The sequence below is a fragment of the Dipodomys merriami genome, unplaced genomic scaffold (assembly GCF_024711535.1).
Source record: "Dipodomys merriami isolate MVZ:Mamm:240054 unplaced genomic scaffold, mDipMer1.0.p SCAF_807, whole genome shotgun sequence".
In the NCBI taxonomy this organism is placed as follows: domain Eukaryota; kingdom Metazoa; phylum Chordata; class Mammalia; order Rodentia; family Heteromyidae; genus Dipodomys; species Dipodomys merriami.
In genome coordinates, this window is record NW_027206410.1 from 35108 (window position 1) to 57598 (window position 22491).

The 22491-nt window shown below is 40.9% G+C and overlaps 1 pseudogene; it reads left to right on the forward strand.

Annotated features, from left to right (window-relative positions):
- LOC138819649 (leucine-rich repeat-containing protein 14B-like) overlaps positions 1–19192 on the forward strand; it is a 50645-nt pseudogene extending 31453 nt beyond the window's left edge.
- The last annotated feature ends 3299 nt before the right edge of the window (positions 19193–22491 follow it).

The window sequence follows — 22491 nt, forward strand, 5'->3', positions numbered from 1 at the left end:
ATCCTTAAACGACTTTTTTCCCCCATCTCCTCCACAAGTTATACTGACATCAAATATAGTGATAGCGGGGGTTATATTGTGGGGGAGGGACATAGAAAGCAACAAAGAAATAATCTTATAAATGCGTTAGAAACACATGCATGAAAGAAAAAACATTAAAATACATATCTAAGGGTTCATTTTTCTAACATCACATTATCTGACCTTTTCAGCTTGACTCATACATATACTAGATATTGCAAATAAGGGAAACCATGGGTTTACAGGCATGAGCCACTGGTGCCCGGTCCGTGAGAATCTTTTCTCCAATAAACCACCAGAAAACCAGAAGTGGCGCTATGGCTCAAGTGGTAGAGCATTTGCCTTGAGCTGAAGACCTGAGGGACAGTGCCTAGCGTCAGACTTCAAGCCCCATGACCAACAAAAGCAAACAAACAAAACAAAAAACCACTGGCAGAGTCCCAATTGTTCATTTAGTCCACGTAGCTTCTCCCACTCTGTGAGTGTGTGAGTGTGTGTGTGTGCGTGTATATGTGTGTGATGGCCCTAGGGCTTGAATTTTTGGCCTTATACTCTCTCTTCACTTTTGTGCTGAAGGCTAGGGCTCTGTCACATGAGATACACTTGAGGTTTTTTGTTGATTAACTGGAGACAAAAGTGTCAGTTTTTGGCTATGGCTGGCTTCAAACCTCAAACCTCAGATCTTGTCCTCCTGAATAGCTCAGATTTCAGACGAGCCACCCTTTCAAACATCTTTTTATTTTATTTTTTACTTTTTTTACTATGAGAATTCCATACAGAGGAGTTACAATTACATGGGCAAGATAACGAGTACATTCCTTATCAAGCATTGTTGACTCCTCCTTTCCCCTTCCCATCCCTTCCCATACTCCTCCCCTCCCCCCAACCGATCCTCCCCCAAGTTGTTAAGTTCGTTTTTCGACATAACAACTTGTACATCTCATTGGTGCAATGGGTCCACCTGTATCCCTAGTTAAACGATTTGTTTTTTCACTTCTCCTCCACAAATTATCCCAACATCAAAAACAGTGAAAGTATGGGTTATACTGTGGTGGAGGGACATACAAAGCAACATAGAAATAATCTTGTAAATATGATAGAAACAATTGCATGAAAGGAAAAAAAACCAAAAAAAACATCTGAATACGTACCTTGGGGTTCATTCCCCTAACATCAACTTATCTGAACTTTTCTGGTTGACTCAGACATATACTAGTTATTGCAAATAAGGGAAACCATGGGACCTATGATTCTTTGGGCCTGGCTTACTTCACTTAATATATTTTTTTCCATGTCTTTCCAATTCCTAACAAATGGGGCAATTCCATTCTTTCTGATGGAGGCATAGAATTCTATTGTGTATATATACCACATTTTCTTGATCCATTCATCTACCAAGGGGCATCTGGGTTGGTTCCGTATCTTAGCAATGGTAAATAATGCTGCGGTAAACATAGTTGTGCTGGGAGCTTTAGGGTGTTGTTGATTGTGAACATTTGGGTAAATGCCCAAAAGTGGGATTGCAGCTCTATGTGGAGTATTTTGAGCAACCTCCAGACTGCTTTCCAAAGTTGTTGAACAAGTTTACACTCCCACCAACAATGTAGTAAGGTTCCCTTCTGTCCACATCCCCTCCAGCATCTGTTGTAATTAGACTTCTTGATTATAGACATTCTAACTGGTGTGAGGTGGTATATCAATATTTTTTTGGTTTGCATTACTTTTATGGCTAGAGAGGTTGAGCATGTGTCTATTGGCCATTCTTCTTTCCTATTCAGAGAATTTTCCCTTTACGTCTTTAGCCCACTTATTAATTGGGGAGTTGTTTCTTTGAAGATTTGTTGTTGGGGGATTTAATTTATTGAGTTCCAGGTATATTTCAGATATAAGACCCTTGTCTGTTGTAAGGATAGTGAAGATCTTCTCCCAATCCGTGGGCTTTCTATTAATCTTGCGAACTATGTCCTTTGCCATACAGAAGCTTATGCACTTTCCTTCAATCCTATTTGTCCAACTTTACTTTGATTTCTTGTGTTTCTGGGTATCAATTAAGAAAATTTTGGCCTGTGCCAAGGAGACCTACGGTTTCTCCTACTCCATCCTGTAAAGTTTTCAGAGTGTCTGTCTTTGACTCTGAGATATTTGATCCATTTGGAGTTGATTCTGGTGCAGGGAGATAGATAACAATCTAGCTTAATTTTCTACAACTAGTTAACCATTTTTGCCAGCACCATTTACTGAAGAGGCTGTCTTTCTTTCATTCTATTTTTTTTAGCTCCCTTATCAAAGATTAGATGGCTATAGGTCTGTAGGTTCATTTCTGGGTTTTCAATTCTATTCCATTGGTCCTGAGGTCTGTTCTTGTGCCAATACCAAGCTGTTTTGATTACTATGGCTTTATAGTAGAGTTTGAAATTTGGTATTGATATTCCTCCAGCAGTGTTCTTTCTGTTAAGGATCGTTTTTGCTATTCTGGGTCTTTTATTGTTCCATATGAATTTTTAGATTGCCTCTTCTATTTCCTTGAATTATGAGGTTGGAATGTTGATAGATATCGCATTGAATTTGTAGATAGCCTTGGGAAGTATTGCCATTTTCACCATGTTGATCTTTCCAATCCAGGAGCATGGGAGTTTTTTGTCACTTTCTAAGTTCTGTTTCGATTTCCATTTTCAGGTTTTTAAAGTTTTCATCATAGAGGTCCTTCACTTGTTTGGTTAAGTTAATTCCTAGTTATTTTATTTTTTGTAGGGCTATTCTGAATGGAGTTGTTTTCCTGATTTTAGCCTCACTTTTCCCCTTGTTGGCATATAGAAAAGCCATTGATATTGGGGGATTAATTTTATACCTTGCTACTTTGCCAAAGTTTTTAATCACCATGAGTAATTTGGGAGCAGAGTCCATGGAATTCTTAAAATACAAGATCACCTCATCTTCAAAGAGGGAGAGTTTTACTTCATTTTCCCTATTTGGATCCACTTTATGTTTGGGTCTTGTCTTATTGCTGTAACTAACATTCTAATACTAGATTGAAGAGTAGAGGAGAGAGTGAGCATCCTTGTTTCTTTCCTGAGTTTAGAGTAAATGGCTTTAGTTTTTCACAATTGAGTATAATACTGGCTGTAGGTTTGTCATATACAGCCTTTATTGTATTGAGGAATGTTTCATGGATTCCTAATTTTTCCAGAACCTTCAAAAGGGGTGGTGGATCTTGTCAAATGTTTTTTCTGCATCTATTGAGATAATCATGTGGTTCTTGTCCTTACCCTTGTTGATGTGATGAATTATGTTTATTGATTTGCGTATATTGATCCAGCACTGCATCCCTGAAATGAATCCTGTTTGATTGTGCTGTATGATGTTTTTGGATGAATTGTTGAAGCTGATTTGCCAAAATTTTGTTGAGAAGTTTGGCATCAGTGTTCATCAAAGATATGGGTCTATAGTTCTTTCTTTGATGAGTTCCTGCCTGGATTTGGGAAGATGGTTATTATAGCTTCATAGAATGAATTCGGTAGTAAACTTTCTCTTTAATTTCATTGAAGTGTTGAATGAGTACTCGTGTGATTTCTGCTTTGAAGGCCTTGTAGAATTCCGCTGTAAAACAGCAGAAAGGAGGTCTCTGATTGCTATTACTATTTCAATTCTTGATATGGGCCTGTTAAGATGGTTTAACTCATCTTGGTTTAGTCTCTGCATGTCGATATTTGCTAGGAAAAGGTCCATTTTTGGCAAGTTCTCAAACTTATAAGCATAAAATTTTGAGAAATATTCCCTTATAATATTCTGAATCTTGATTGTTTCGGTGGTGATGTTACCATTCTCATCTCTGAGTTTATTTATTTAGGTGTGTTCTCTTCTTTTTCTGATAAGATTTGCTAAGGGTCTCTCAATTTTGTTAATGTTTTTGAAGAACGAACTCTTTCTTTTGTTGATTCTTTCTATGATTTTTTTGGATTCTAATTCATTTATTTCTGATTTAACTTTCTTTATCTCTTTCCATCTACTGGATTGGGTTTTTCTTGCTGCTCTTTTTCAAGGAGGCTCAGCTGTCTCATTAAATTGTTGGTTTCAGGTCTCTCCAATTTGTTGATGTAGGAACTCAGATCTATAAACTTGCCTCTGAGTACTGTCTTTGCTGTGTCCCAGAGAAGCTGGTAGTTTGTGTGCTCATTTTTTTTGAATATCATGAACAATTGAATTTTGTTTCTAATCTCTTCCATGACCCACTGGTGGTTCAACAGTGTGTTGTTCAGCCTCCATATGTTACAGGACTTTCTTTGGTGGCTTTTGGTGTTGAGTTCTAATTTTATTCCTTTGTGGTCTCAGAGAATGCAAGGTATAACTTCAATGTTTCTGAATTTGGACAAATTTGCTTTGTGACCTAAAATGTGGTTTATTTTGGAAAATGTTCCATGTGCTGCTGAGAAAAACGTGTATTCTGATGCTGCTAGGTGAAATATTCAGTAGATGTCTGTTAAATCTAGTTGATCTATGCAGCTGTTTAGGACTGTGGTTTCTATGTTGAGTTTTTGCTGAGTTGATCTATCTAGTGGCGATAGTGGTGTGTTAAAGTCCCCAACAATTAATGTTTTTAGATCTATATGAGATTTGAGAGAAAGGAGTGTTTCTCAGATAAATTTGGGTGTTCCGTTGTTTGGCGAATAACTATTTACAATTGTACTATCCTCCTGAAGGAGAGATCCCTTCATTAGTATGTAGCGACCTTCTTTATCTCTTCTAACTAATTTTAATTTGAAGTCTATTTTATCTGATATTAGTATTGCTACTCCTGCCTGTTTATGGGGACCGTTGCTTTGTAGATTTTGTTCCAGCCTTTCAAAGTCAAAATGTGTTTGTTTTTATGGTCCTTGCCCAATTTCTATACAAGACTGCCCAACATCTTGCTACCTTGTTATCATCTCCACTGGGTGAGAAGCACATGTGAAGGCTGTTCTGATCTAATTCACTTAGTAAAGAAAGGCATATGCAACGTGAGTAATTTTCTACATTCTGGAGTTGGAAAGCTAAGGTATAAATGATTCTTGATTTCTAGATCCGTTCCTGTTGGTGAGAAGACAAACATACTCATGAAATATTTTATTTATTATTAGTATGATCAATGAATTAATTCAGATCAGGCATGAAGAAGCACCAAGCTCTTCTCCATAGCTGGTACAGGGCTGACGCTGGATGTGATGGAAAAAGATGGGGTCAGCTGAAACAAAGAGGCTACCCCTCTTGATCTTTGTCACTGTGTAGTTGGTATGTCTGAAAGAAGACCCCTCTCTCTGCCAGGTGATTGTGACTCATGCTTATAATCCACGTTATTCATGAGGCAAACATCTGAGGAATGAGGTTCAAAGCCAGCCTGTGTAGGGAAGTTCATGAGACTCATCACTAATTAGGAGCCCAAATATCTGGAAGTGAAACTGTTGCCTAAGTTCTACCCTTGACTAAAAATCAAACAAGCAAGAAAAAATACACAAACAGAAAAACTGACTGAGCCAGTCCCTGAGATCAAGCCCAAGACCAGCACAAAAGATGGAGGGGGAAGAGAAGCCCTCTCCCATACTGGAATCCCCACTCCGCACCCCCATAGAGAGTTCTCAGAGGGCTGGAGCTGACTCCTCTAGCTAAGTGTCAAGGAGCAGAAATGGAGAAAATGAGCATTTCTGGTGAAAGGAGCACTGGTGCAACAGCAAGCTGGGGCAAAAGGAAAAGGCTTCAGCCTGGCCTTTCCAATTGCACAGCAGTTATCCCAAGCCTTTTTATGTCTGAGGCCTCTGGACATATCCAAGGCAGAATATTTCTATTTTAGATTATAAAAAATACTGTGCTACTTCATCAGCTGAAAGCTTTAAAATGGAGATATTTGATAACTATTTTCCTATACACAAAGATGAAATCTACTGCTCATTTAAAAACAAATCCAAGGAAAGAAATATAAGTGCAATGGGAAAGTGCTTGCCTTACATGCATGATGTCCTGGTTTCCATCTAAAGCATTGGAGAAAAAAATGAGAAAACATGGAAAAACCGCCCAGAGTTATCAGAGCATAAAAAGAGCATGTCTGTGCAATGGAGGCAAAGTCTCTCTCCCACAGAAGTTCTCTTTTACTTTGGCCTTGAGCAGTCATGTGTGCAGGCTCCTTGACATCATATCATGGCCCATCGCCCCTGGAACAATGAACACTGTGATGAGGTGACTATACCCCAGAGGTAGGTACCAAAATTATAACTTACTCAGAAGGACTAAAGAATGCATAAAGATCTTGGGTTGGCTTTGTGGAGCTTCTGACTAGGCCTGGGGAGTGATATGACCTGCAGACTGTCCAATGGTCATGAGAGACATATAGTTCATTCCTAAAGACACCTCATTAATACCTACATAACCCACACCAACTAGTGCCTTCCCTCCCATGGGCCTCTCCTGTCTAGCAAGGGTTCTGATGGTCTTTTCCTTCAATAAAGTTATGCTGTCTTACCTCTTCCTTTTTGTCTGTAGACTCTTTCCTCAAACAAAGGAGACAAAGGACCTGATCCAGGTGTTACATTTTATTTTTCTTGTCAGTCGAAAGGCTTGAACTCAGGACCTAGACACTGTCCCTCAAGGCTAGTGCTTTTGCACTTTGAGCCACAGGACCACTTCTGGTTTTCTGGTGGTTAATTGGAGATAAGTCTCAAACTTTTCTGCCTAGGCTGGATTGAAACTCTGAAGTTCAGACCTCAGCGTCCTAAATAGCTAGGATTACAGGTGTGTGAGCCACCAGTGCTGGACAAATGGTTGTGTGTGTGTGTGTGTGTGTGTGTGTGTGTGTGTGTGTGTGTGTGTGTGTGTGTGTTGGTCCTAAGGCTTAAATTAATGCATAAACATTGATTTGGATTTTTTTTTGCTGAAGATTAGTGCTCTACCACTTCAGTCATAGTTGTACTTTGGGATTTTTGGTGGTTAATTAGGGATAAGAATCTCAATGAATTTTCTTGCCTGGACTGGCCTTGAACTTAGATCCTCAGATCTTAGTCTGCTGAGTATCAAGAAATACCAGCTAAAGCCACCACCACTACAGCTGAGTATTCTATTTTATTCCATTCTCTGCTAACTCATGATAAAGAGGCTCTCTCCTAAATTCCCATAGATTTTAGAGTGCTGTGTGGAATACCAGCTATACACAAGTAATGAAAGCTGAAAATCTCAATGGGAAAATGGTGCCCTTCTATGGATATTCTGCATCATTCACTATAGTACTGAGCAGTCCCATATGCAGACACTATACATCCCATCACCATGGCACTGAGCAGTCTTGTGAACAGAGCCATAGACATTGGATCAATATTGCCCTGAGCAGTCCTGTGTGTAGACCCCAAAGATATCAAATAACCATGACCTTGATAGTTAAGCATGTGACCTCTACATTAGGATAAAAACCCAACAGTGAAGACTTTCATAGGGGAGGCTGGACGTGAGGGAAGTGTTTATTAGAGGAAAGTGGCTGCTAAAAGATCTGAAGTGGGTGGGTGACATGATGGAGTAGGGTCTTGGAAAGCCTCTACTGAGAGGTATGTGGCCATGGTGTCTTCAAGGAGCAGATGTGTCAGTGTTAGGGAAGAAATGACTAAAAGAAGGATTCAGCTTGTTTCCCCTGGGGTCTATGGAATTCATTTGCTAGGAACAACCAGGATATAATCTGTGTATGAGAAACAAAGGTTTCACCTATCATCCACCCAATGCATGGGGATGAGACTCTGGTCCAGGGAAACCTTGTGCTGAGTGGCTGACATCACTAAGTCACACATCTGTGAGTACCCATCATGTTTGTAGACTCAACACCTAGGTATACCATGTGTGATTGGAACAAACGCATTCCCGGTGTGTCCCTTGGGCACTGATGATACTCTAGCACAGGTTTGGTGGCAACACAAAAAGGGCTCAAGATAAAAGCATTCAGGATCCACCAGCTTTGGTGCCCAGGAAGCAGATAAAAGTTCTGTTTTGAAGATGGCGGAGGAGAAGCTGGAATCTGAACAAGCTCTCGCATAGAAAGTAGTTTTAGAATTCCAGTGAACAGTCCTAAGCCAGAGAATCACACCAAGTGTGCCATCACAGGACAAAGAGTTAGACAAGAGAGGGGAAGCCAAGGAAACGCATCAGCTGCCGCTCCGGCGGCGGAGTCGCGGCGGCGACCACCGCCGTGGAGTCATAGCTGAGACACAGAGAGTCGGGGACGAAGGAGCCAGACGCAGCGGATGAGCGGATTCTACTCAACACAAACAAGAACCGACAAGGAGCGAACATCTTCATCCTGCTGTTTGCAGACCAGAGATGACCCAGGATCCAAGACTCGGCGTGAGTACAAGCCCTTGGTCCTCACTCCTCAGGGAGCAGAGGAGGGAAGGCCACCCCTCTCCCCCAGCACCGGTGATCTCCATCTTGGATACCGACAAAGCTCGGAGGAGCTGCTAGCTCCAGCTCAGGCCTTGGAATAAAATGAGTCATTTAGCAGGTCACAAGAACTTAACGGCGAAGTGACCTGCCAGACTCAGCTCCATCCAGGGAAAAGTCACCCAGCTCAGGCGCCAGCCATCGGAGTGCCTTGCCTCACTGGGTAACCAGAGCCAGAGGCTGTCCCTCCCTCTAGCAGCCACCACAATCAATTGAAAAACAGAAACCCTGAGAATGGCTCCAGGCTGGGCGCTGTGAGCTTTATCACAAAATAGCCCCAGGGAAAAGCTACTGTTTGTTGAAAGGCCTCAACTCTACCCAGAACCTAGCCTCATCACCACATCCCCCTCTTTTGTGACTCTCAAAGCAGACCACCCTCCCAGAAAACTAACTTGGGAGGGGGATCTCAAAATCTTGGGTAAAGCAGAGCATTTTTCTGCCTCTTCCAAACAACCGACTTAAGAAACCAATCAAGCCACAGGACCTCAAGCTGACCAGAGACTCCAACAAGAGACTGGTTGCAGACAAAAGGGAGATACAGGATTCTTCCCACTCCTCCCCCCCCCAAAAAAAAAATCAAAAGACTTTTTTTTTCTTTCTTTTCTTTTTTTCTTCTTCTTCTTTTCTTTTTTTTGCTTGTTTTTTGTTTTTTGTTACCATATATATATATATATATATATATATATATATGTAATTTTTTTCCCTTCTAAAACTTTTATTAATCTTTAATTTTTGCCTCTTCTGAAAAAATAATTGTTTTCCAGTAACTTTTTTTTTCTCATCTTATAATTTTTATTTTAGGAATACGTGAATGAGAGTTTTCCTTTCTTTTCTTGTCTTCTTTCTCTTTTTCTTTCTTTCTTAATTATCTTTTTGTTTTTTATCTAGCTCTACTGAACTTCTGATCTTTTCTTCTCCCTTTCCCATCCTTAAAGATTTTCACATCTCCTCTATGTCCCTCCCCTTCTCTGAACATATTCACGTTCCTCTCTAAATAGACGGTCTTTTAGCCTCTATAATAACATTAATTTTTACGTTTGTATTCTTTTTCTGGTCTCTCTTTATTCCCCTTTCCGTCTCTTCTTTTTCTCTCTCTCTCTACTTGCATCCTACACAACCCATTTCCTGCACTGTGATTAGGACATTTTTAACTCTCCCTGTGCCTCCCCACACCAATCTATTCCCATTTTTTACCCACATCTCTCCCTAATCATAATAATTTGTGGTTTTCCTAAATCTTTTCTGCGGTTCCAAGTCCTTTAACATATAGTCGTTTGATGTTGAATAGATCTATCTGTTGAACTAGATTGTATCTGTAGACCATTGACGGTACAAATGCAAACTTTGGTTGATGGTTGCCTTAAGATAGTGTTCTAGCACAAAACTGTGGTGCAATCTTCATCTCAAATGGGCCGAGTAAGCCGGAAAAACACAAGAAAAATGGCAAATTCGGGTATCTCAATTCCCAACCTTGATAATCAGGGATTAGAACAGATAAAGGATAATCCAGATGAGAGTTCCCAAACAGCTCTACAAACACTAATAGCAAACATGATAAATGAGAAGTTTGACAATGTACAAAGGACTCTGTATGAGCGTGATAGGGAGAGAGAGGAGGCATCCCAGAAGTTTATACAGGAATATCATAAGCGTGAGGAAGCTTCTCAAAAACTGATACAGGATTTGCGTGAACAACTTGAGAATACTCAAAGAGAAAGGGAGGAATGGCGTGAGCAGGCAGAGAACACTCAAAGAGAACTGCAGGAATCCCACAGAAGGGAGGAAACTAATCAAAGAGTAATTCACGAATTAAGAGACCAGGTAGAGAATACACAAAGATCACTAAAGGCATTCATGGAATCCATTAACAAAGAGCTGAAGGAAGTCAGGGAGACCACAAAGGGAATGCTGAATGGAACCCAACAGAAGGAATGGGAGTCCAAAGAAACCATAACCAATCAACTAAGTGATTTGAGAACAAACACTGAACACCAAATTAAGGAAGTAAAGAAATTCATACAAGACCTAAAACAGAGCTTCAACAAAGAACTTGAAGCCATCAAAGCTGACCAATTAGAAGGAAAAGAGATAAAAAACAAAGTAGAGAGTCTTGACAGCAGGTTAGACCATGCAGAAGATCGAATCTCAGGGATGGAAGACAGCCTAGATATTATAGAGAAAGAACATACAACCATCCAAGACAAGTCCAAGAAATATGATAGATCTATCCAACACCTGGAAGACACCATCAGAAGGCCCAATCTAAGGATAATGGGTGTAGAGGAGCACCTAGAAACAGAAGTTAATGGTCTAGGAAATTTGTTTAACAGGATCCTAGCAGAGAACTTCCCAAACATACAAAAAGATAGGCCTATTCAGATACAAGAAGCTTTTAGAACCCCAAATAGACGAGACCAGAATAGGACATCCCACCGTCACATTATCATCCAAACAGGATCAACCCAGACCAAGGAAAAGATCCTTACAGCTGTCAAGGAGAAAAGGTTAATCACCTATAAAGGGAAACCAATTAGAATAACCTCAGATTTCTCAGCAGAGACAATCAAAGCAAGAAGAGCCTGGAATGACATATGCCATGCCCTAAAAACAAACAACTATCAACCAAGAATATTGTACCCAGCTAAACTCTCCTTCATAACTGAAGGCCAAATAAAAACCTTCCATAGCAAAGAAAAATTGAAACAATACATCTCCACCAAACCAGCCCTACAAAAGTTTCTTAAAGATGTCCTACACATAGAAAACCAACAAGAACGCAACAAAGGCCAAAAAACTGCACCTAAACTGAGAATCCAAGAACCTTAGGAAGAACCCAGCTTTCACAGCCCCCAAGAAGGTGGATAACATGGCAGGAACTCCCAAATACCTCTCAGTCCTATCTCTTAACGTTAACGGACTGAACTCTCCAATTAAGCGACATAGTCTGTCTAATTGGATTAAAAAACAAGACCCTTCTATCTGCTGCCTGCAGGAGTCACATCTTGCCCATAAAAACAAACATATTTTCAAGGTTAAAGGCTGGAACAAAATCTACCAAGCAAACCGCCCTCATAAACAGGCGGGAGTTGCAATCCTAATATCAGATAAAATAGACTTCAAATTAAAATTCGTGAGAAGAGATAAAGAAGGTCGCTACATACTAATTAAAGGATCTCTCCTTCAGGAGGATATTACAATTCTAAATATCTATTCGCCAAACAATGGAGCACCCAAATTTATCCAAGAAACACTACTTTCCCTCAAATCCCATATAGATCCAAAGACATTAATTGTTGGGGATTTTAACACACCACTCTCCCCACTAGATAGATCAACTCGGCAAAAACTCAACAGAGACACCGCAGATCTAAACAGCTGCATAGATCAACTAGACTTAACAGACATTTACCGAACATTTCACCCAGCAGCATCAGAATACACGTTCTTCTCAGCAGCACATGGAACGTTTTCTAAAATAGATCACATTTTAGGCCACAAAGCAAACTTGTCTAAATTCAGAAACATTGAAATTATACCTTGCATTCTCTCTGACCACAAGGGAATAAAATTAGAACTCAACACCAAAAGCCACCAAAGAAAGTCCGGTATCACATGGAGGCTGAACAACACACTGCTGAATCATGAGTGGGTCATGGAAGAGATTAGAAAGGAAATTCAAATGTTCATGCTATTCAACAAAAATGAACACACAAATTACCTGCTCCTCTGGGACACAGCAAAGGCAGTACTCAGAGGTAAGTTTATAGCTCTGAGCTCCTACATCAACAAATTGGAGACATCGGAAACTAGCAATTTAATGACATATCTAAACCTACTTGAAAAAGAGCAGCAAGATAAACCCCAATCCAGTAGACGGAAAGAAATATTCAAAATTAAATCAGAATTAAATGAATTAGAATCCAAAAAAACTATAGAAAGAATCAACAAAACAAAGAGTTGGTTCTTCGAAAAACTTAACAAAATTGACAGACCCTTAGCAAACCTTATCAGAAAAAGGAGAGAACACACCCAAATTAATAAACTCAGAGATGAGAATGGAAACATCACCACGGAAACAACCAAGATTCAGAATATTATAAGGGAATACTTCTCAAAACTTTATGCTAATAAGTTTGAGAACTTGACAGAAATGGACCTTTTCCTAGCAAATATTGACATGCCAAAACTAAACCAAGATGAGTTAAACCAGCTTAACAGGCCCATATCAAGCATTGAAATAGAAACAGCAATAAGAGACCTCCCAGCTAAGAAAAGTCCAGGACCAGATGGTTTTACAGCGGAATTTTACAAGGCCTTCAAAGCAGAGCTCACACCAATACTCCTCCAACTCTTCAATGAAATTGAAAGAGAAAGCTCACTACCGAACACATTCTATGAAGCCATCATAACCCTCATCCCAAAACCAGCAGGGACTCATCAAAGAAAGAGAACTATAGACCCATTTCTTTGATGAACATTGATGCAAAACTTCTCAACAAAATTTTGGCCAATCGACTTCAACAATTCATCCAAAAAATCATACACCATGATCAAACAGGATTCATTTCAGGGATGCAAAGCTGGTTTAATATACGCAAATCAATTAATATTATTCATCACATCAATAGGAGCAAGTATAAGAACCACATGGTTATCTCAATAGATGCAGAAAAAGCATTTGACAAGATCCAACACCCCTTTATGATGAAGGTTCTGGAAAAGTTAGGAATCCATGGAACATTCCTCAATACAATAAAGGCTGTTTATGACAAACCTACAGCCAGCATTATACTCAATGGTGAAAAACTAAAGCCATTTCCTCTTAACTCAGGAACAAGACAAGGATGTCCACTCTCTCCACTTCTCTTCAATCTAGTATTAGAATGCCTAGCTACAGCAATAAGACAAGATGCAGACATAAAGGGGATCCAAATAGGGAAAGAAGAAATAAAACTCTCCCTCTTTGCAGATGACATGATCTTGTATTTAAAGAATCCCATAGACTCCACTCCCAAATTACTCAAGCTGATTCAAAACTTTGGCAAAGTAGCAGGTTATAAAATTAACCCCCAAATTCAAAGGCTTTTCTATATGCCAACAATGAGAAAAGTGTGGCTGAAATTAGGAAAGCAACTCCATTTGTAATAGCCCCACAAAAAATAAAATACCTAGGAATTAACTTAACCAAAGAAGTGAAGGACCTCTATGATGAAAACTTTAAAATCTTGAAAAAGGAAATCAACACAGAACTTAAAAAATGGCAAAACCTCCCATGCTCCTGGATTGGCAAGATCAACATCGTGAAAATGGCAATACTTCCCAAGGCTATCTACAAATTCAACGCGATACCTATCAAAATTCCACCCTCATTCTTCAAGGAAATAGAGGAGGCAATCCAAAAATTCATATGGAACAATAAAAGACCCCGAATAGCAAAAACGCTCCTCAATGGAAAGAACACTGCTGGAGGAATATCAATACCAAATTTCAAACTCTACTATAAAGCCATAGTAATCAAAACAGCTTGGTATTGGCATAAGAACAGACCTCAGGACCAATGGAATGGAATTGAAAACCCAGAAATGAACCTACAGACCTATAGCCATCTAATCTTCGATAAGGAAGCTAAAACAATGGAATGGAAGAAAGACATCCTCTTCAGTAAATGGTGCTGGCAAAATTGGTTAACTACATGTAGAAAACTAAAGCTAGATCCTTATATATCACCCTGCACCAGAATCAACTCCAAATGGATCAAAGACCTTGAAGTCAAAGCAGACATTCTGAAAACATTACAGGATGGAATAAGAGAAACCCTAGGTCTCCTTGGCTCAGGTCGAAATTTTCTCAATAGAGACCCGGAAGCACAACAAATCAAAGAAAGGTTGGACAAATGGGATTGCATAAGGTTGCAGAGCTTCTGCAGGGCAAATGACATAGCTGGCAAGATCAATAGAAAGCCTACGGATTGGGAGAAGATCTTTACTAGCCATACAACGGACAAGGGTCTCATATCTAAAATATACTTGGAACTCAAAAAATTAAACCACCCAACAACAAATCCTCAAAGAAACAACTGCCCAATAAATAAGTGGGCGAAAGACTTTAAGAGAAGCTTCTCTGAAGAAGAAAGAAGGATGGCCAATAGACACATGAAGAAATGTTCAACATCCCTAGCCATAAAAGAAATGCAAATCAAAACAACATTGAGATATCACCTCACTCCAGTTAGAACAGCAAAAATCAAGAACTCTAACAACAACAGATGCTGGAGGGGATGTGGACAGAAAGGAACCTTACTTCATTGTTGGTGGGAATGTAAACTTGTTCAACCACTTTGGAAAGCAGTATGGATGTTCCTCAAAAGACTTCACATAGATCTCCCCTATGATCCAGCAATCCCACTTTTGGGCATTTACCCAAATGTTTACAAACAAGACTACACTAAAGCTACCAGCACAACTATGTTTATTGCAGCATTATTTACCATAGCTAAGACATGGAACCAACCCAGATGCCCCTCAGTAGATGAATGGATCAAGAAAATGTGGTATATATACACAATGGAATTCTATGCCTCCATCAGAAAGAATGACATTTCCCCATTTGTTAGGAAATGGAAAGGTTTGGAAAAAATTATATTAAGTGAAGTAAGCCAGGCCCAAAGAAGCATAGGTCCCATGGTTTCCCTTCTTTGCAATATCTAGTATAGGTATGAGTCAAGCGGAAAAGGTCAGATAATGTGATGTTAAGAAAATGAACCCTTAAATATGTATTTTAATGTTTCGTTTCTTTCATGCATGTGTTTCTAAAGCTTTTATAAGATTATTTCTTTGTTGCTTTGTATGTCCCTCCCCCACAGTGTAACCCCCGCTTTCACTATATTTGATGTCAGTATAACATGTGGAGGAGATGGGGACAAACAAGTCGTTTAAGGATTCAGGTGGACCTGTTGCAACAATGAGAAGCACAAAATGTCATGTCAAAACCAGCTTTACAATGTCGGTGTGGGGGGGGAGGGGGATATAATTGGGTGGGGGGAGGGGGGTAAAATTGGGTGGAGGGAGGGGGGAGGCGGGGAAGGGAAGTGAAGGGTAAACAAAGGAGGAGGCTGCAATGCTTGGTAAGAAATGTATGCATTATCCTGCCCATGTAATTTTAGCCCCTCTGTACAGTATGTTCTCAAATAAAATAAAATACAATTAATTAAAAAAAAAAGTTCTGTTTTGAAGCAGGCCATCATGTTGATACTGAAAACCTAATAACTGAATCACATCTTTTGTCTCTATGATCTCAAAAAATGAGTTCATGGATGCAGAGGGAAGAATAAAACAGCAATGATTTATTGAAGAAGAGAATATCAAATGTCTTGCTAGACAGGAGGGGTCCTAAGGGAAGGTACTTACTGGGTTCCTTTGTACAGGGTTTAATTGTCTGTAGGAGAGAGCTATATGACTCTCAAGGTCATAGGACAGTCTGTGGCCATATCCATCCCAGACCCAATCAGAGATGTCACACAGCTTGTATGAGATATCTGCATCCTTTAGCCATTTTAATGGATGTCTGGTGCAGCAGACACCTGTGAGGCTCCATCAGGTCACTGTTCACATGGAAGTCTACTAGTGGCTCAATTGATAGAGCTTCTCTTCTAGCTTTGTGTTGTGTTGTGGTGCGTGTGTGTGTGTGTGTGTGTGTGTGTGTGTGTGTGTGTGTGTGTGTGTGTGTGTGTGCGTGTGTGTGGTTAATTGGAAATAAGAGTTCCAAGTACATTCCTTCCCTTCTGAGACAACACTGAACCATGATCCTCAGATCTCAGCCTCCTGATTAGCTAGGATTATAGATTTGATCCGTAAACAAAGGGCTGAAAAAATAGTCTTTTAATAAGTTCATAAGTTCATTTAAAGAAGTATGAAAACAGCACCATTAGTTAAAATTCAATCACCCCTCAGTATCCTCGTGGAATGGGCTCGAGGGCCCCCACCAATAACAACATCTTCACACACTCAAGTTCTTTATATAAAATAGTATTTGTATAGAACCTACAAATAATCTGCCACACACATTCAAGTGTCTCTACATGACATCATACTTAATAACAGGTACATGCTATGTAGCCAGTGGATTTACTATAGAGTACAGTACAAGTATATGAGAAGAAAATAGTGTATAATTATTTCCCTTGACAAGCCACATTTGGTGGAATCTACAGTGTTGGAATGTGCAGAGACAATAGCAGGTGAATTAAAGGTGAACCTGAAGATGAAAACTGGCAGGAATGGAGACGAGAAAAATGTGAGGAGGTGGAGAAGGAATGGGTTAAGGCCTGAGGCATTTGGAACTGGAGAAGAGGAGCCAGTGGCCCAATTAACAGTACTAGGGAAGGAAAAGGGATGAAGAGGAAGGATTAGTTCACATATATTTGTTCTTATCCTATCAAGATTTATTTAGCTTCCTTCAGAATTGAAGTTCTAAGAGAATTATCAGAATTCTCAAGTCCATTCCTTACTAAGTCAGAAATGGATTTCATCTCACAAGATGGTAATCACAAAAATATTCAACATCTCCATGGAAGTTTTAAAGGCTAATATCAATCAATGACTTGAATTACCTTGGCAAGGAAGACACCTGTAAGGATTTATGGGTGAGTAACTTTAAAAAACTCCAACAATGACAACTGGCTCTTAACAGCCCAACACTCATCATGAAGCAATGAGCTTTTCCTTCAATGTTGTCTTTTCCATTTTTTTTTTGTGAAGCAAGATTACCATATTGTTCCTCTGTAATTTGAGAGACAGTGTCAAGAAAGAGAATGGATAAGTTTGAATCACCTCTTGATGACAAGAAAGCTGAAGCAATTTGATTGTCTCATGACTGTCTCATTGGCCAAGGGGCAAAAAGGGTAGTCACAGTTGAGAGGCATTTTCCATCCACCTTCCAAATGCATTTCTACTTTCTTCTGTCTGTTCTGAATCCACATAAGCTAGCTTATATTGACTGCATCAGTAAAGACTGACTATCCCTGGAGGATTGGCAGGGATGGGATGGTGTGCAAAAGGCGGAAGTGACCAGGAGGCCTGAAAAGAAGGGAGGGCTGAAGTGAGAGAACCACTGCTAATCTCCTCTTCAAAAAATCCCTCAATGGCTGAACCAATCTTTTCTGTTTCCATGTCTCAAATGCTGTAATTTCTGTAATGAATGCTGAGAGTCACTCAGAATCATAAGCTCTGCCCCTAAGTTTCTTGTCAATTATAGGCCTACGTCAACTCTTGTCTCCACAGGCAAAAAATATGTTCCTCGGGCCATCATGGTGGACCTAGAGCCTGGAACCTTAGACTCAGTGAGATCAGGACCATTTGGCCAGAGCTTCAGGCCAGACAACTTCATATTTGGTATGTCATCATGGTCTATGGGTCCTAAAATCCAGGCACTCCAGTGCTGGGCTGAGCCTTTATACACCTAGATATTGTCCTCACCTAACCCACCTATTCCAGTCCACTGGAGTCATGCCCCTGGCCACTCAGACAGCTCAGATCAGTGCAACTCTGCAAGCCCCCCATGACAAAGAAGCCTCTGAAGGGAAAGATCAGCAATCAGGGAAAGCCTCCAACAAGGTTTCAGCACTGCTGGTCATTTCAAAGGCCGGGCAATAACAGAGAACTACTTCAGGACACCAGAAATCAAAGCATAGCTATGTGTGAGCAAGGTGCAGACAAGTGCTTGCAGCTTAGCTTTCCTATGATCACAATGTGCTCCTGTCCCTCCTGTGAAACTAATTACATTTCCAGTATTGAGGCAGGCTCTGTTCTTCATTTCTACAAGTAGTTGATTTGGGTTAAAATGTATCTTCCTCCACATTGTCTTTATTTCTTTAGAACCTGGGTGATTTGTAGGGTCCCAGATACAATGAAAACATTTCCTTTATTTCACCAAAGTTATCTAAATTAAAAGCAAAGGTTGGCTCAGAAGAGTCCTGTTGTCTTCAAAATGCAAATGGCACAGTAAATATTCTTGGAGTGTGTGTCCCATCATGGCTTGTGTCTGATAGGCCAGAGTGGGGCAACCAATAACTGGACCAAGGGCTACTACACAGAGGAAGCTGAGCTGGTGGAGCCGGTACTGGATGTGGTGAGGCGGAAGTCAGAAAGGTGTGACTGTCTACAGGGTTTCTAGCTGGCCCACTCTTTGGGAGGTGGCACCGGGTCAAGCATGGGCACCCTGATTCTCAACAATATTCAAGAGGGGTACCCAAACCACACCATGAACACCTTCAGTGTCATGCCCTCCCCGAAGGTGTCAAACACAGTGCTGGAACCCTACAACGCGATCTTCTCTGTCCACCAGCTGGTGGAAAAATGCAGATAAAACTTTCTGCATCGACAACAAGGCCCTGTACAACATCTGCTTCTGTAACTTGAAGCTGCCCACGCCCAACTATGGCGACCTGAACCACCTGGTGTCAGGCACCAACAGCGGGGTTACCATCTGCCTGTGCTACCCTGGCCAGCTGAATGCAGACCTGCACAAGCTGGCCTTGAATATGGTGCTCTTTCCCGCCTGCACTTCTTCATGCCTGGCTTTGTGCCCCTGGCCAGCCGTGCCAGCCAGCAGTACCATGCTCTCTCGGTGCGCGAGCTTCACCCAGCAGATATTTGACCCTAAGAACTTGATGGTCACCTGTGATCTCCGCCATGGCTGCTACCTGACAGCGGCTGCCATCTTCCGAGGCTGAATGTCCATGAAGAGGTGGATGAACAGATGCTCAACGTGCAGAACAAGAACAGCAGCTACGTTGGAGACTGGATCCCCAACAATGTGAAGACGGCTGTGTGTGACATCCCCCCTTCCCTTCCCCCCCACCCCACCCCCACATGGACTCACGATGTCGGCCACCTTCATCGGCAAAAACATAGCCATCTAGGATCCCTTCAAGTGCATCTCAGAGCAGTTAAGTGGCATGTTCCAGTGCAATGCATTCTTGCACTGGTACATAGGTGAGGGCATAGATGAGATGGAGTTCACTGAAGCTGAGAGCAATATCAATGACCTGGTGTCCGAGTACCAGCAGTGCCAAGATGACACTGCTGATGAACAGGGGGAATTTGAAGAAGACTTGGTGGAGGAACTAGTTTAAGACTTCCCATTGCTAGCAGTGCAACAGGAGTGTCAGAGCCTGCCTACTTCTCAAATTAATGGTGCTTTCCTGAGCTCCTGTTGTCCTGGAGTGGGATCCTTGCTGTGTATCATTATGCACAGCCTTTCCTGTCAGAAACTCACTGGTGGTGAATGTAAAAATACAGATTTCTTTTAAATATAATTATATGAAAGCCTTATTTATATAAATAAAGAAGTATACATTTTATACTCTTAGTCCTTATTCTTCTTAAGAATCCCTTTTATTCTTTCAATGTATTTGAAATATAAAGGTGGCCAGCAGGATTTAATCTTAGCAATATAGGACTGGTGCTCAAGAGGAGTTTCAAATTCATGGTATTTCTTCTATTTTGAAGAGGAGTATGACAAATGCCAATATTTTTTATTTTCCCTGGCCCAGTTTTAAAGTTAGCAATCTCTCAATAGCATGCCAGTAGCAAAAAAGCAGTTTGAAGAGAAAGAAAACTGAAACTAGATATTACAATTTTCCTAGTACCAATTTGATGTTTGGAGTACTGACAGGATTGACGTTCAAGGCTTGTCTGGGCACTGAGGTAGCAGGGCCTCTTCCTCCTTCATTCTGACACAGGACTGGCTATACCTGCCACCCATTACACATTCCTCTTTGGGAATGGAACCACAAAAGGCAGTTATGAATACTGGCCATTACACATCTACTTCTCCTTCACACAATGATAGGTTCTTGTCTCATGCCCCATCAGAGGGATTGCAGTCACATTCTCCAGAAACTGTAGCAGGAACCCCGATCCCTGTGCTTACAGTGAAGCAGAACTCACAGGATGAGTGCAAGATCTTGGTTGCCAGGGTAGTTTCTCAAGGCATCTGGCAACATTAAGGACAGAAGTGAGTCTAGCTCTTTGAGGGAGTGAAAAGCTGACCAGCCCCATAGTGTATCAAGAACTGCTTGATTCTGTCCTTCCAAGTGAAGGAGAGAAGGGGAGACATGGCCCAATGACCCATTCTCATACTCACTTTTCCAGCATTCAAAGCTATCTGAGGCCCAGGGGGAGTTGTAAGGACAAAAGGGATGCATGGAGCTAGCCTATTGGGTATGGTTACTTTACATGAGTAAGATGGAAATCTCAATTGCTTAGAACCTACAATGGCCAGGAAGAGGTCGAACACTTCTGTTTTCACAGGAGGCCACATCAGTCAAGGGTTCTTTTTGCCAGAATCTTTCACTCTTCTTGCAGTGAGGCTTCAGGTAGGTTGTCTGTGCCAGGCATTCCTGCATGGCCACCAATAACCTGTAAGCCCCTTTTTATTCAGAAACAGGACCTATGGGAATTTAGCAACTATTAGAAAGCTCTAAGGAAAAGATACTACTGGGTGAGTTGCAAGTTCCTTGCTGCTAGTAAAGTTGGGAAATAGTAATTTCCCTAAGCTTTCCTCTACCAGGCCTGAGGTTGGTAGGGTGGAGATGAGTGGGGTACAGATCTTTAAGCCAAGCTGATCTCACTCATTAGAAAGTAAACTTCCCCAGGGGGTGATCTGTGACTAGAAGCAAGATGTTTTCTGTCCTTGCCCCAAGGCATATCAAAGTGCAATGAGCTTCTAATGTGGAAGTCCTAGGGAGTAGGTGTTGGCCAGCAAATTGACATTCCTGGGTCTCTAGTACTGGAACTGATCAGGTTGGATGATCCCCAAACCCAATAAGGCTGCTGGGTCAGAACTGAAGGCAGGTCTGGCCAAAGCACTCTCACTCCTCAGTGGGTTAAGGATTGAGGCCAAGCTGTGATGGAGGTCCCACCTAGCATATCTACCAGTATTTGACTAAGAATATTTTTTTTCTTTTTTTTTTTTTTTGCTGGACGTGGGACCTGAACTCTGGGCCTGGGTGCTGTTCCTCAGCTCTTCAACTCAAGGCTAGCGCTCTACCACTTGAGCCACAGCACCACTTCCGGCTTTTTCTGCTTATGTGGGGTTGAGGAATCGAACCCAGGACCTCATGCGTGCAAGGAAAGCACTCTGCCACTGAGCCACTTTCCCAGCCCGTGACTAAGAATATTTTTTAAATTTTATTTTATTTGTGAACATACTGTACAGAGGGGTTACAATTACATGGGCAAGATAATGAATATATTTCTTACCAAGCATTGCAGCCTCCTCCTTTGTTTACCCTTCACCTCCCTTACCAGCCTCCCCCCTCCCCTCCCACACAATCCTTCCCCATCTCCCCCGCACCGACATTGTAAAGCTCGTTTTTGACATGACAATTTGTACTTTTCATTGTTGCAACAGGTCCACCTGAATACTTAAAGGACTTGTTTTTCCCCATCTCTTCCACAAGTTATACTGACATCAAATATATTGAAAGCGGGGGTTATACTGTGGGGGAGGGACATACAAAGCAAAAAAGAAATAATCTTATAAATGCATTAGAAACACATGCATGAAAGAAAAAAAACATTAAGATACCTATCTAAGGATTCATTTTCCAAACATCACATTATCTTACTTTTTCCACTTGACTCATACATATACTAGATATTACAAATAAGGGAAACCATGGGACCTGTGTTTCTTTGTGCCTGGCTTAGTTCACTTAATATATTTTTTTCCAAGTTATTCCATTTCCTAACAAAGGGGGCAATGTCATTCTTTTTGATGGAGGCATAGAATTCCATTGTGTATATATACCACATTTTCTTGATCCATTCATCTACTGAAGGGCATCTGGGTTGGTTCCATATCTTAGCTATGGTAAATAATGCTGCAATAAAGATAGTTGTGCTGGAAGCTTTAGTGTGGTCTTGTTTGTAAACATTTGGGTAAATTCCCAAAAGTGGGATTGCTGGGTCATAGGGGAGGTCTATGTGAAGTCTTTTGAGGAACCTCCATACTTCTTTCCAAAGT